Here is a 14044-nt window from a genome sequence, read left to right as displayed (position 1 = left end):
ACATGCTATCAATTTTCTACATTTGTTTGATGTGCCTCAAAAGTTCAAAGTCATGAGTCTAATTGTAGAGACAATCAAAATGACAACAACTGATCAGAAGAGAAGCTGTGGGTATGCCCCACAAATTCAGGAGCTCATCAACTCCAAGATGGGCATAGGCAAATATCTATTGGATAAGGAGCACCTGGCCATATACCCTGAATTTGAAGACAACACAGTTGTGATGGATGAGAATGAACCATCATCAGTTCAAGCATAGGAGAAGAAAGCCAAAGCTAAAGCTGAGAAAGCTGCAAGAATGCCAACTATTGAAGAGGCATCTCAAGTGTTCTTGAAATCCAAGCAAGATCAGCTTGGATATCTGATCCAATCCACCTTGAGGATTGAGAAGGGCTTGGCCACCTTGTCTCAAAACCAGGAGAGCTTGGAGAGGATCACTGAGTAGAAATTCTATAATCTTGATGTCAAAGTAACTGAGATTCAGTTAGCAGTTGAGCAACTTCAGGAGGAAGTGGAGGAGAAGAATGGAAAGTCAACTACAGATGCTTTTGCTAGAGTGACCCGAAGCCAGAGGTCTGCTGCAGTGCCAGTCACAGATACTAGAGCTACAGCATTAGCTCTAGCAGCTACAGCTCCAGTGCCACCTCCAGTAGCCACTCCACCAGCTCTAGCTACATCAACAGAAGCTTTCGTCCTTGGAGTCATCTCTACACCACCTCCCGAAGATCAAGCCTGAGAGACGTTTAGCACTATGAATTTTTGAACTTTTTGGTAACTTGTTGCCAAAGGGGGAGAAAAATGTATAGATCATAGGCTTCGAGAGAGAGTGTTGCTTTTTTATCTCTCTTGTTTTTGGTTTGGTTGAACTTCTTGATTGTGTGCCTGTGTGAGATTCCTTATGTTCTTGTGAAATACTTGTTTGATCATGTGTTTGATCATATTCTACCCTTAATGCTTGTTGGATGATATTATCTCTTATATCCTTATATGATCATCCACTTGCTTGGTGATGAGTGCATGCTTTTAATTTCTATCATTTTGAGCACTCCACCAAGATGTATGTGACATGGAAGAGTAACCCATGATCCTAATCGATTGTTCATTCACATTCAAAAGCAAATTTTAAATAATACACAAATTTAGGGGGAGCTCTTGCTTATCACATACTTCTCAAAGCGACGATGTTTTTCAATCTTATTATCATTTGTCAAAGCTTTGATCTATATGTTGTCATCAATTACCAAAAAGGGGGAGATTTAAAGTGCAACTATCCCTGGGTGGTTTTGGTAATTCCTAACAACATATAACTCATTGAGCTAATGCTATTTCAAGATAAATATTTCAGGAAAGCTCAATGATTGGCATGGCATGGATTAGAAAAGTGGACACCTCAAAATGCCAAGGACAAAAGGATTGGCTCAAGCTCAAAGCACAAGACTCTACATTTTTCATTTTAGTGATCCAAGATCACATTGAGTCCATAGGAAAAGCCAATACTATCAAGAGGAGGTGACGTGCTGCTTAATGAGATTCTTGCTCAAAATGCTTAGTGATATGCTCCAAAGCCCTCAACTACTTTCTCATATCCACATATGTCCCGAACCAAAGTTAAACTCGGCCACACCGAAATTTTCTATCCGGCGCCACCGAGTTCTCTTGACATAGCAACTGCCAGAGACCCTAGTCTTTTCGGTCTCACCGATAGGGATCTCGGTCTCACCGAGATGGGATTGTAATCTCTTTGTTTCCCTTCGTAACGTTTCGATCAAACCGAGATGAGCGATCGGTCCCACCGAGATTGGAATGCAAACTCTCTGTTTCCCTTTCGTAACATTTCGGTCCAACCGAGATGAGCGAATCGGTCCCAGCGAGTTTGCCTGACCAACTCTCTGGTTAGTCTACTACCAAAATCGGTCTCACCGAGTTTGTGTAATCGGTCTCACTGAGATTAAGTTATATCCTAACCCTAATGACACCGGTCCCACCGAGTTGACATGCCGGTCCCACCAAAAACCCTAATGGTCACATTATGAACCGAATCGGTCCGATCGAGTTTCATGATTCGGTCCCACCGAGTTTGGTAAATTGTGTGTAACGGTTAGATTTTGTGTGGAGGCTATATATACCCCTCCACCCACTCTGCATTCATGGAGAGAGCCATCAGAACATTCCTACACTTCCAACATACATTTTCTGAGATAGAACCACCTACACTTGTGTTGAGGTCAAGATATTCCATTCCAACCACATAAATCTTGATCTCTAGCCTTCCCCAAGTTGCTTTCCACTCAAATCTCCTTTCTACCAAATCCAAATCCTGTGAGAGAGAGTTGAGTGTTGGGGAGACTACCTTTTGAAGCACAAGAGCAAGGAGTTCATTATTAACACACCATTTGTTACCTCTTGGAGAGTGGTGTCTCCTAGATTGGCTAGGTGTCACTTGGGAGCCTCCGTCAAGATTGTGGAGTTGAACCAAGGAGTTTGTAAGGGCAAGGAGATCGCCTACTTTGTGAAGATCTACCCGAGTGAGGCAAGTCGTTCGTGGGCGACGGCCATGGTGGGATAGACATGGTTGCTTCTTCGTGGACCCTTCGTGGGTGGAGCCCTCCATGGACTCATGCAACCGTTACCCTTCGTGGGTTGAAGTCTCCATCAACGTGGATGTACGATAGCACCACCTATCGGAACCACGCCAAAAATCTCTGTGTCTACATTGTGTTTGCTCCCTCCAAACTCCTCCCTTTACCTTCATATGCAATTGTTTTACTTTCCGCTGCTATACTCTTAGAATTGCATGTGTAGGTTGATTGCTTGACTTGTGCATAGTTGCTAAAATCTGCCAAGAACTAAAATTGGGAAAAGGCTAGATTTTTATTTGGTCAAGTAGTCTAATCACCCCCTCTAGACATACTTTCGATCCTACACATTTATACCTTGAAATTTAGTGAGGGATCATCTTATAACGCTACCGCCGAACTAAGTTAAACATCACATGCAATCAAAATATGTGACATGATATGGCCATCATCATCTTGTGCCTTTGATCTCCATGTCCAAAGCACCATCATGATCTCCATCATCACCAGCTTGACACCTTGATCTCCATCGTAGCGTCGTTGTCGTCTCGCCAACTATTGCTTCTACAACTATCGCTACCGCATAGTGATAAAGTAAAACAATTACATGGAGACTGCATTTCATATAGTGAAGCGACAATCATAAGGCTCCTGCCAGTTGCCGATAACTTTTACAAAACATGATCATCTCATACAATAACTTATATCACATCATGTCTTGACCATATCACATCACAACATGCCCTGCAAAACAAGTTAGACGTCTTCTACTTTGTTGTTGCAAGTTTTACGTGGCTGCTACGAGCTTCTAGCAAGAACCGTTCTTACCTACGCATCAAAACCACAAAGATTTTTCGTCAAGTGTGCTGTTCTAACCTTCAACAAGGACCGGCCGTAGTCAAATTGGATTCAACTAAATTTGGAGAAACAGACACCCGCCATCCACCTTTATGCAAAACATGTTGCATGTGTGTCGGTGAAACCGGTCTCATGAATGTGGTCATGTAAGGTTGGTCCGGGCCGTTTCATCCAACACTACTGTCGAATCAAAATAAGACGTTGGTGGTAAGCAGTATGACTATTATCGCCCACAACTCTACGTGTTCTACTCGTGCATATGATCTATGCATAGACCTGGCTTTGATACCACTGTTGGGAACGTAGCATGCAATTTCAAAGATTTTCCTACGATCATGCAAGATCTATCTACGAGATGCATAGCAACGAGAAGGGGAGAGTGTGTCCACGTACCATTGTAGACCAAAAGCGAAGTGTTAGGTTAACGCGGTTGATGTAGTCGAACATCTTCACGATCCAACCGATCTAGAACCGAGCGTACGACACCTCCGAGTTCAGCACACATTCAGCTCGATGACGTCCCTCGAACTCTTGATCTAGCACAGGATCGAGGGAGAGTTCCGTCAGCACGACGGCCTGGTGTTGGTGATGGTGATGTGATCCACGCAGGGCTTCGCCTAAGCACTACGACGCTATGACCGGAGGAGTAAACTATGGAGGGGGGCACCGCACACGGCTAAGGGAACAATTGATGTGCTATGGGGTGCCCCCTACCCCCGTATATAAAGGAGGGGAGGAGGAGGCCGACCACCAAGGGGCGCGCCATGGGGGAGAGTCCTACTAGGACTCCACTCCTAGTAGGATTCGCCCCCCTTTTTCCTTTCTCATTGGAGGGGAAAAGGAAGGAGAGGGAGAGGGAAAGGGGGGCGCCGCCCCCTCAACTAGTCCAATTTAGACTCCCATGGGGGGGCACCCCTTGTGGGCTCCCCTATCTCTCCACTAAGGCCTATGTAGGCCCAATACTTCCCCGGGGGGTCCCAGTAACCCCTCGGTACTCCGAAATATACTCGAACCTTTCCGAAACCATTACGGTGTCCGAATATCATCGCCCAATATATCAATCTTTACCTCTCGACCATTTCAAGACTGCTTGTCATGTCCGTGATCTCATCCGGGACTCCGAACAAACTTCGGTCACCAAAACACATAACTCATAATACAAATCGTCATTGAACGTTAAGCGTGCGGACCCTACGGGTTTGAGAACTATGTAGACATGATCGGAACACATCTCCGGTCAATAACTAATAATCCCCAAGTGCAGGGAATCATCGTAGCAATTCCCAATGGTGGAAGTGATAAGTATGGAGTGTCGAACCCACAAGGAGCTAAAGGTAAGATCAATATTCTCTCAAGCCCTATCTGCCACTGGTACAACTCTACCTACACCGAACGTTTTCTTCCAAATAGAAACGAGAAATAAAACTATGTTGTGTGTATGAAGAGGATAACTTTGCATGATATCGGAGAGCTAAAACATAAAAGTAGGTGCTGTTATCATAAACTTAGAATATATTACTAAATACTATAAATAGCGAGTGTGGAATAATGATGGATCGGTGTGCGGAATTATCCTAGGCAATTGTTAACAAGACTGGTAGTCTTCATTGCAATTTCATATGAGAGAGAGGCATAACTCTAGCAAGCATCCGCAGCTACTAAAGATCATTAAGGTAAAACCCAACCATAGCTTTAACATATCAAGTCCCCTTTATCCCATACGCAACAGCCCCCTTACTCGGGTTTATGCTTCTGTCACTCAAGCAACCCACTGTAAGAGAATCATGAACGTATTGCAACAGCCTACAGCGGGAATCCCTCACGCTTGCGTGACACGGAGGGCACAATAGGACAGCACCAAAATAAAACATACAACTCGTACCAATCTAGATCATCAATCAACCCATAGACAAAGGAAATCTACTCAAAACATCATAGGATGGCAACACATCATTGGATCGTAATATGTGGCATAAAGCACCATGTTCAAGTAGGGATTACAACGGGGTGCGGGAGAGTGTACCGCGTAAAAGAGGCGAGGATGGTGATGATGATGGTGATGTTGATGAAGACGATCACCGCGACGATGATTCCCCTCCCGATGGCACTCCGGCGCCACCGAGAGAGAGGAGAGGTTCTCCCCCTTGTGCTTCCTCCTCCATGGCCTCCCCCTTGAATGGGGATAGGTTCTCCCTCTGGTCCTTTGCCTTCATGATGATGATGGTTGTCGGTGTCAAAACCGGCGGATCTCGGGTAGGTGGTCCCGAACTGTGCATCTAAGGTCGATGGTAACAGGAGACAAGGGACACAATGTTTTACCCAGGTTCGGGCCCTCTCTATGGAGGTAATACCCTACATCCCGCTTGATTGATCTTGATGAATATGAGTATTACAAGAGTTGATCTACCACGAGATCGTAATGGCTAAACCCTAGAGGTCTAACTTGTATGGCTATGATAATGTATATCCTCTGGACTAAGTCCTCCGGTTTATATAGACACCGGGAGGATCTAGGGTTACACAAGGTCGGTTACGAAGAAAGGAATCTACATATTTAGTCACCAAGCTTGCCTTCCATGCCAAGGAGAGTCCCATCCGGACACGGGTGCAGTCTTCGGTCTTCGTATATTCACAACCCATCAGTCCGGCTCATGGCTAACAGGCCGGACGCCCGAGGACCCCTTAGTCCAGGACTCCCTTGGTAGCCCCTGAACCTGGCTTCAATGACAAGGTATCAGGCGCGTAGGCCTGTCTTCGGCATTGCAAGGCGGGTTCCTCCTTCCGAATTCCAAAATAGTCTTCGGATGTATCGACGTGTCCGGACCTATAACCCACACCACACACAACCACAGAGAAAATATAACTTTACACTTTCCTATCAGCTGACAACTTTCCGTAACATGACATCACATCTGCCCGGTCATAATTTTGAACTGTTTTTCGTCTGCCGCTCCACATTTCGAGACGCGGTTGCCACTGGCATGTGTTGTCAAAGCAGAGATCGTGTCCCCTTATTATGGGATTCTCATCAATACGAGCGTGGGTAACCCAACCGTGCCGTTTACACAGCCCTTGGGAGTAGGCAAATTTTAAGGCAAGTGGGGAGGCGTCCAATATCTACTGCCTTTATAAGGAGATAAGAATCCCTTTTCTTCACCAACGCCTTATCTCTTTCTCTGCCCTTCCATTCTTGAGCTCCGGCGCTCAAGTTCTCATCTTCTCTGTCTCGAGCAAGCACTCAACCATGTCCGGATCCGGAGGTCAAGGCAAGTGGATGGCCTCCTCCGTCCAAGAGGAGGACATCGCCGAGCTTCGGGTGGCCGGGTACCTGGCGAAGGTAATCGCCCACCGCCTTCTGGTCTAGGGACAAATCGTTCCCATGCCGAAGCCCAACGAGAGGGTAGTATTCATCCCTCATTTCCTCCATGGGTTAGGGTTTCCACTCCACCCCTTCGTCAGCGGGGTGATGTTCTACTACGGGATAGATTTCCATGATCTATCCCCGAACTCCCTCCTCAACATCTCGGCGTTCATGGTCGTGTGTGAGGCCTTACTCCGCATCCAACCCTACTTCGGGCTGTGGCTCAAGGTCTTCAATGTGAAGCCAAAGGTGGTGGATGGCCAGCACGCGGAGTGCGGAGGCGCCATGGTGAGAAAGCTGACCAATGTCTCCTGGCCGAAAGGCACTTTCGTGGAGACTGTAAAAGAATGGCAGAAACATTGGTTCTATATCACAGAACCCCGCGGCACCACCTGGGCCGCAACTACCGAATTCAACTCTGGCGCTCCCATGCGACTCACCTCCTGGGTCGAGAAGGGCCCGAACTGGTGTTCGCTAGACGAGCTGATAGCGCTGCAAACGCGCATTCAAAGCATGGTGGATAAAGATATTAAACTCGTCGATATAATCCAGGTGATGCTAGTTCACCGGATTCTCCCATGCCAAAGTCGAAGCCGCCCTCTATGGGAGTTCAATCCGAAGAAGCACCATACCTTGAAGAGGCTCTTCGAAACCACTCACGAAGATGCCTGGAGGTTGCTTTTTAAGGGTAACGAAACACCGCCGGCCACAGATTCGGACCGCGGTCATGACATTAACCACCTCGCCAACGAGGTATGTTATTCTTACTGCATCCCTTACTTGCCTGTTTCAAGGATGATGACTAAGCTTTTATTGTCATCGTTTCTTATGGACTGGATGGAGAGGGCGAAGCGGATCCAATGTCCGGCTCCACTGCTTGAAGAACCAGTCATCCCGCGTTTAGCGAAGATGCTGGTGCCGTCGCCCTACAAGGCTCTGGAGAAGAAGGCCACAGGGAAGGCCAAGGGGGTCCGGAGTGGCCCCCGCCGCAAAGTTGCTTCGGACGCAATGTCCGAAGATAAGACTCAATCCTCCGCCGTCGAAGACAACGACGATGAGGAGGAGGAGGAAAACAACCCTCCCCTGATGAGGGGAAGAAAAAGAGGGCGGCCTCCACCATTCTGGAGGCGGAGGCGCCCAAGAAGGGGAAAGGCCCACTCTTGGGCAGCTCCGCATGGGATGTTGAAAGCAGTTCGGAGCAACGCCCCCGCACTAAGCCGCGGGCTGCATCGTAAGTGCTAAGACTTATATCCGCCCACAAAGTTTCTCCTCCTCATTGCATTGACATGATTGGTTATGTTATTGTAGTCCGACCCACAACAGCTCCCCGCGATCCTCGTCAGGAGGTTCGCTGGATTCTAAGGCGATGGCCAGCGAGTCACCACCGGCCGCTCACTCCCCCAAGGCCAAGGACGATGTGGAGGTGCTGTCCCAAAGGACTGTTCCAGGCGGGGGAGAGGCTCAGGAGGCACCAGAAGGTGAAACCCCTGTCACCGGATACCAGGGGGAATCAATCCCCAAGGAGACTGGTGGGGAGGGCCCTATTCAGTTCGGCCCTCAGCCGGACTCGATTCCGGAGACCGTTGCGGCTCCGAAATCTAGCACGCAACCTCCTTCGAAAGAAGGGGGGATGCCTATTCCGCCGGTGACCCCTGTCCAACCAGGGGCACCGGATAATCAGCTGGAAGCGCTGTGAGGCGCTTCCATTGTGGATGAGCACCATGTCCTTATGGGCACGGTAATTGAAATGGTTCAGTCCGCCAAGAGCGGACTAACCGAAGCCTGCAGTAGCCTGCTGATAGGTTTTGAGGTAAGCGACGCAAAAAAGAGAAAATCCCAATATAGACAGTAGCCCCTGAGACACTGTCCGGTGTTCAGAGAGAAAAAGCCGGATGGAGGATCAATCTCCTATTGGAGGAAACTAACTAAATTTTTCTAAAATGTAAACAGCGTCGCTGTTGGCCGCAACATCGCATACTGCCGAAGTTTCCGGACTGAAGCAGAAACTGGCGGAGGCCGAGGAGGAGCTGAGCCAAGTGAAGAGGCAGCTCCAGGAAAAACAAGGTAAGTAATAAATTGTTATGTATTCGAAAAAGGAAAATGATATGCAATGACCGAAATGCCATGATGTGTATAAAGGCGACGACCGAGGTCAAGGCCCTGAGAAAGGCCCTGGTCGAAGTTGAAGGGAAGGCTGTCAACGAGCAGGCCGCTCGGAAGAAGCTCAAGGCCCGGGTCAACGAGGTCCAACAGGAGCTTGAGGACGCAGTGAAGAAGTGCGAGGCCTTGGAGCATGATGCGTCAGTTCAAGAGACCAAAATCGCAAAGGCTCGTCAGAGTGCGGAGGCAGCCCGGAATGAGGCCCAGGGCGCCCTCCAGGAGATCCGGGAGGCCAGGAAGATCGCGGCAGGTAAGGCATTCAATATGCAAAGCAAGAATGTGAAGATGAAATATTGTTTACTAACCTGGATTCAGAGTTCTCCAGGGGCTTTTACTGATCTGCCACACAGTGTGGCTGACACCGCAGAGTTCTTCTGAGCCGAAGAAGAGAGCTCCGTGGAGAAGTTGTTCTGGTTGCAATATCTTGCGCCAGAACATCCGGTGTCCTTCAGTGATTAGCTAAAACAACTGGTAGAGTTGCATAGGGTGGCCGAACTGGCCATGAAGGATTTGATAAGCCGGTTGTGGCCAGCCAAAGCTATACCCGGCAGTTACTTCGGCCTCGTGAAGCGACTAGGGGATGCCTGTCCTTGGCTGGACATCGTCAAGCGGTCCGTCTGCATCGAGGGCGCACGTCTGGCCTTCTCCTATTGCAAGGTCTGGTGGGCGAAGCTTGACGCTGTCAAATTAGTGACCGAGGGGCCACCGGAAGGCAAGGAGCACCGCACACCCGAGCGATACTTCGGTGATGTCTTGGAGGGGTCCCGCATTGTTGTGGATCATTGTGCGAAAGACACAATCTTTGAATGAATGTATTCGAGCTCCCTGTACCTTGTATGATAAAATAAAGTGATTGTGCAATATAATGCTTGTTATGTTTTTAAATTTTTACTTCCTGTGCGGCCGTGTTGTATGAAATCTGAGGGTTAACCAGTCGTCAACTTCTGCCCCCACATAGGTAGTACGGGGGTGTTCGGGATGGAATCTAAACAATCTTGATCCAATTAGATGGTCCTTGAAGGAGTTGTTTAGCGCAACGAACCAGGCAACCAGACTATGCGGCTGTAACGCCCTCACTTAGCCATAGGAGTTTGACACTAAAAACATGGGCGCAACCCCTAGTATCCGAACTAGAGTTCTATGAGCATCTGATCGGGAAGTACCAATCCTTCACGTAATGCGGAAGAAATCTCCAACGATTTGTAACCTCCGAACAGCTGACCGGCTCTCGCCGCATCATGACAGTCAGTTTTCGGCTTTCTCTACTAAGGTGCTCCTTTGGATAAACCAAGGCGAAATCTCAGTAGTTCTCCCATTACTACCTTAGCCGATATAGCGGAACATAAGGTAGCAAGCACATGAGCTAGGCAACCCAACTATTGACCAAAGACATGATTCGGAGCCAATGCATATAATGCTAAATTCGGGGTGCCGAACTATAATTATAAAAAGTGTTCAGACTTTTGTTGCCGTAATGTGGGGTGCTATGAAGCCCCTGGAAAACATCAAATGTACCAAAGTGTACGGGTGCTACCTGATAGGGTTATCCACAGGGGAGCTAAAAAAGAGAAAGAAAACAGAAAAGGTACAACGGTAAAAAGCTGGGGTCCTAAAGCTCCAGCCGAAAATTGTTCTCATTGTAATTTAATTAGTAGGTCAAGGCGCATTGATACAGGTAGTGCGATAAGCAACATGCTATTTGACATGCCAAAACCAAGGGAGAGCTGCATGTGGGTCTTGAAAAATAGGTAGAGTTATCGTTAACGGAATCACCTAAAAAGTCCCCATATGTCTGCGTTTCTCGCCGTCTTGGTGTGCTTATCCTTCAAGAGGACCGATGACCAGACCACCAGATGGGGCCTGTGGGATTGGGACCTGAAAAGGAAACAAGTAAAAGTGAAAGTATGTGTGTATCCGATGTCGGTTGAGCCGTACTATGGACCACAAGCTAGCTATGCCTCCGTTGATGCCCATGGGGTTTTGAGTACGTAGTTATGTACACGCGACACAAATTCCACCACTTTATTAGGACTGAGACGGAGGCCAGATTGCTAGTCGAGCTCCTGGCGAGCCAAGCTCTCCTGCTGCAGAGTAGTTCGGACTCTCTTAACGGCGTCCGTGGGCTCGGCAGCCGAATTAAGGTTCTTCTTGAGAAGGCCGCTCTGTACTTCTGCTGCTAAGGCAGTTGTGTGCTCTTCTATACAGAGGGAGTGTTCCGTATTTCCGTTGACCGTTATGACGCCGCGTGGACCAGGCATATTGAGCTTGAGATAAGCATAGTGTGGTACTGTGTTGAATCGAGCAAACACAGTTCGTCCGAGCAATGCGTGATAGCCGCTGCGGAAGGGGACGATAACGAAGATTAACTCCTCGCTTTGGAAGTTGTCCGGAGATCTGAAGACAACCTCTAGTGTGATTGAGCCCATACAGCGGGCCTCTGCACCTGGTATGACTCCTTTGAAGGTAGTCCTGGTGGGCTTGATCCGTGATGGGTTAATGCCCATTTTTCGCGCCGTATCCTGATAGAGCAGATTGAGGCTGCTACCTCCGTCCATAAGGATGCGAGTCAGGTGGAACCCATCAATTATTGGGCCTAGGACTAGTGCGCCTGAGCCACCGTGATGGATACTGTTCGGATGATCCCGATGATCAAAAGTGATCGGGCATGACGACCATGGATTAAATTTTGGGGCGACTGGCTCTATCGCGTAGACGTCCTTGAGTGTACACTTGCGCTCCCTCTTTGGGATGTGGGTAGCGTATATCATGTTCACCATTTTCACCTGAGGGGGAAACTTCTTTTGTCCCCCTGTGTTCGGTTGTCGGGGCTCTTCGTCATCATCCTCGCTTTGCGATCCCTTTTCCCTGTTCTCGGTGTTTAATTTGCCGACCTGTTTAAAAACCCAGCAATCTATATTTGTATGATTGGGTGGTTTGTCTGGGGTGCCATGAATCTGGCATGGACGATCAAGTATGCGGTCCAAGCTGGATGAGCCTGAATTGTTCTTTTGGAACGGCTTCTTCCGCTGACCGGACTTAGAGCCACTGAGTCCTACATTGACCGCCGTATCCTTGGTGTTATCACTGTTGTTTCGATGCTTGTATGTGTTGCGTCGATACTTGTATTTTTTATCTTTAACTTCAGGGGTGCCAGCATCACTTGCATTGTTTTTGCTACGGGCCAACCAACTGTCCTCACCCGCACAAAAGCAGGTCATTAGTGCCGTGAGGGCTGCCATGGATTTTGGCTTTTCTTGGCCGAGGTGGCGAGCGAGCCATTCATCGCAGATCCTGTGTTTGAAGGCTACTAGGGCTTCGGCATCCGGACAATCGACGATTTGGTTCTTTTTGGTTAAGATCCTAGTCCAGAATTTCCTAGCGGACTCTCCAGGTTGTTGAACTATGTGGCTTAAGTCATCGGCGTCTGGTTGCCGGACATATGTACCTTGGAAGTTGTCGAGGAAGGCTTCTTCCAAGTCCTCCCAGCTGCCGATAGAATTTCCAGGAAGGTTGTTTAACCAGTGCCGAGCTGGCCCCTTGAGTTTTAAAGGGAGGTATTTGATGGTGTGGAGGTCATCACCGCAGGCCATATGAATGTGGAGAATGAAGTCTTCGATCCACACTGCAGGGTCCGTGGTTCCATCGTATGATTCTATATTCACGGGTCTGAACCCTTCTGGGAATTCATGATCCATGACCTCATCAGTGAAGCAATGAGGGTGTGCGGCGCCTCTATATCGGGCCGTATCGCGATGTAGCTCTGATGGAGTCCGTCTGCGGTTTTCAGCCCACGCATGACTAAGTTTGTCACGTCCGAATAGGTGGCTGTCGTTGCGTGTCGAGGCACGTCCTCGAGATCCGTAGATTGATCTGGTATGTCCTGCTTTATTGTTCAGGTTTTACCGGAGGTCATATGTATGTCCGTGGGCTAATTTACTCCTACCTGTGCGATGAGGCGGGGCGGGCTGGTGTTCGGTGTGAGTTGCCATTTTGTCCCGACCACGTGGTGGTCAGTCAGCCGCATTGTACGATGGCGGTATGTATTCCGGCGCCTCCTCGTCAAACTGAGGTAGCAATTTTCGCTTTGGGTAACTTTTGGTTGGGCGCTGGAGGCCGTATTCTTCAGCTGCTAGGACATTGGTCCATTTATCGTTGAGCAGATCTTGATCATCTTGAAGTTGCTTCTTCTTTTTTAGGCTCCTTGCAGTGGCTATTAGCTGGCGCTTGAAGTGCTCCTGCTCAAGAGGTTCCTCAGGCATGATGAAATCGTCGGTGCCGAGGCTCACCTCATCCTCGGAGAGCGGAAGATAACTTCTGTCCTCTGAGTCTTCGTGCGTGGCCTGTTTACCAAGGCTAACCTGCCCATTTTCCCGTTCATCTTGTTCATTAGATATTTCAACGAGGTCTTCGTTGTCTTCGGCACCTTCTGGAGTGTTATCTTCTCCTGTGCCAGTGTTGCTGTCTTTACTACTACGTGACTTAGAGCAGCTCCGCTGACGTTGGCGCTTGGATTGTATTTCAGAAGGTTTATCCTCAGTTGGATCTTCCTTGTCATCGCCTCTATTCTCCTTTGGTGCATCCACCATGTATACATCATACGAGGAAGTGGCCGTCCAGCGTCCAGTGAACGGCGGGTTCTGGGCCTCTTCTTCTCCGGCATCGTCGTCCATACCGTCGATGTCCTCGGAGTCGTAATCAAGTATGTAGGTTAAATCCTCAACCATGGCTATGAAGTGGGTGGCGGATGGGGAGCAAAATTCTCCATCGTCAGCCCCTAGTTTGAACCGGATATAGTTCGACTGTGAGTCCTCCGGCAAGGACATGTTCTTTAATGAGTTTAGCATGTCGCCCAAAGGCGAGTGCTGGAAGATGTCTGCGGTGCTGAATTCGAAGATCGATAAACGATCAAGTTCAGCGTCCGCGGGCTAACATGGTTTGGAACTTACGTCCGAAAACGAGTCCGGAGTTCCGATGGCACAGGTATCGTGTGAGATCAAGTCTATGTGCGGATCCAACACCGTGGAATATGTGGCCTCCCTGGTGGGGTCGATCCTCCCATCCTTTGATGGCGGAGTCTGCTCTGGATCTA

Source organism: Triticum dicoccoides, chromosome 5A (assembly GCF_002162155.2).
Source record: "Triticum dicoccoides isolate Atlit2015 ecotype Zavitan chromosome 5A, WEW_v2.0, whole genome shotgun sequence".
Taxonomy (NCBI): Eukaryota; Viridiplantae; Streptophyta; class Magnoliopsida; order Poales; family Poaceae; genus Triticum; species Triticum dicoccoides.
The sequence above is the reverse complement of the archived record's forward strand: the minus strand, read 5'-3'. Positions refer to the sequence as shown.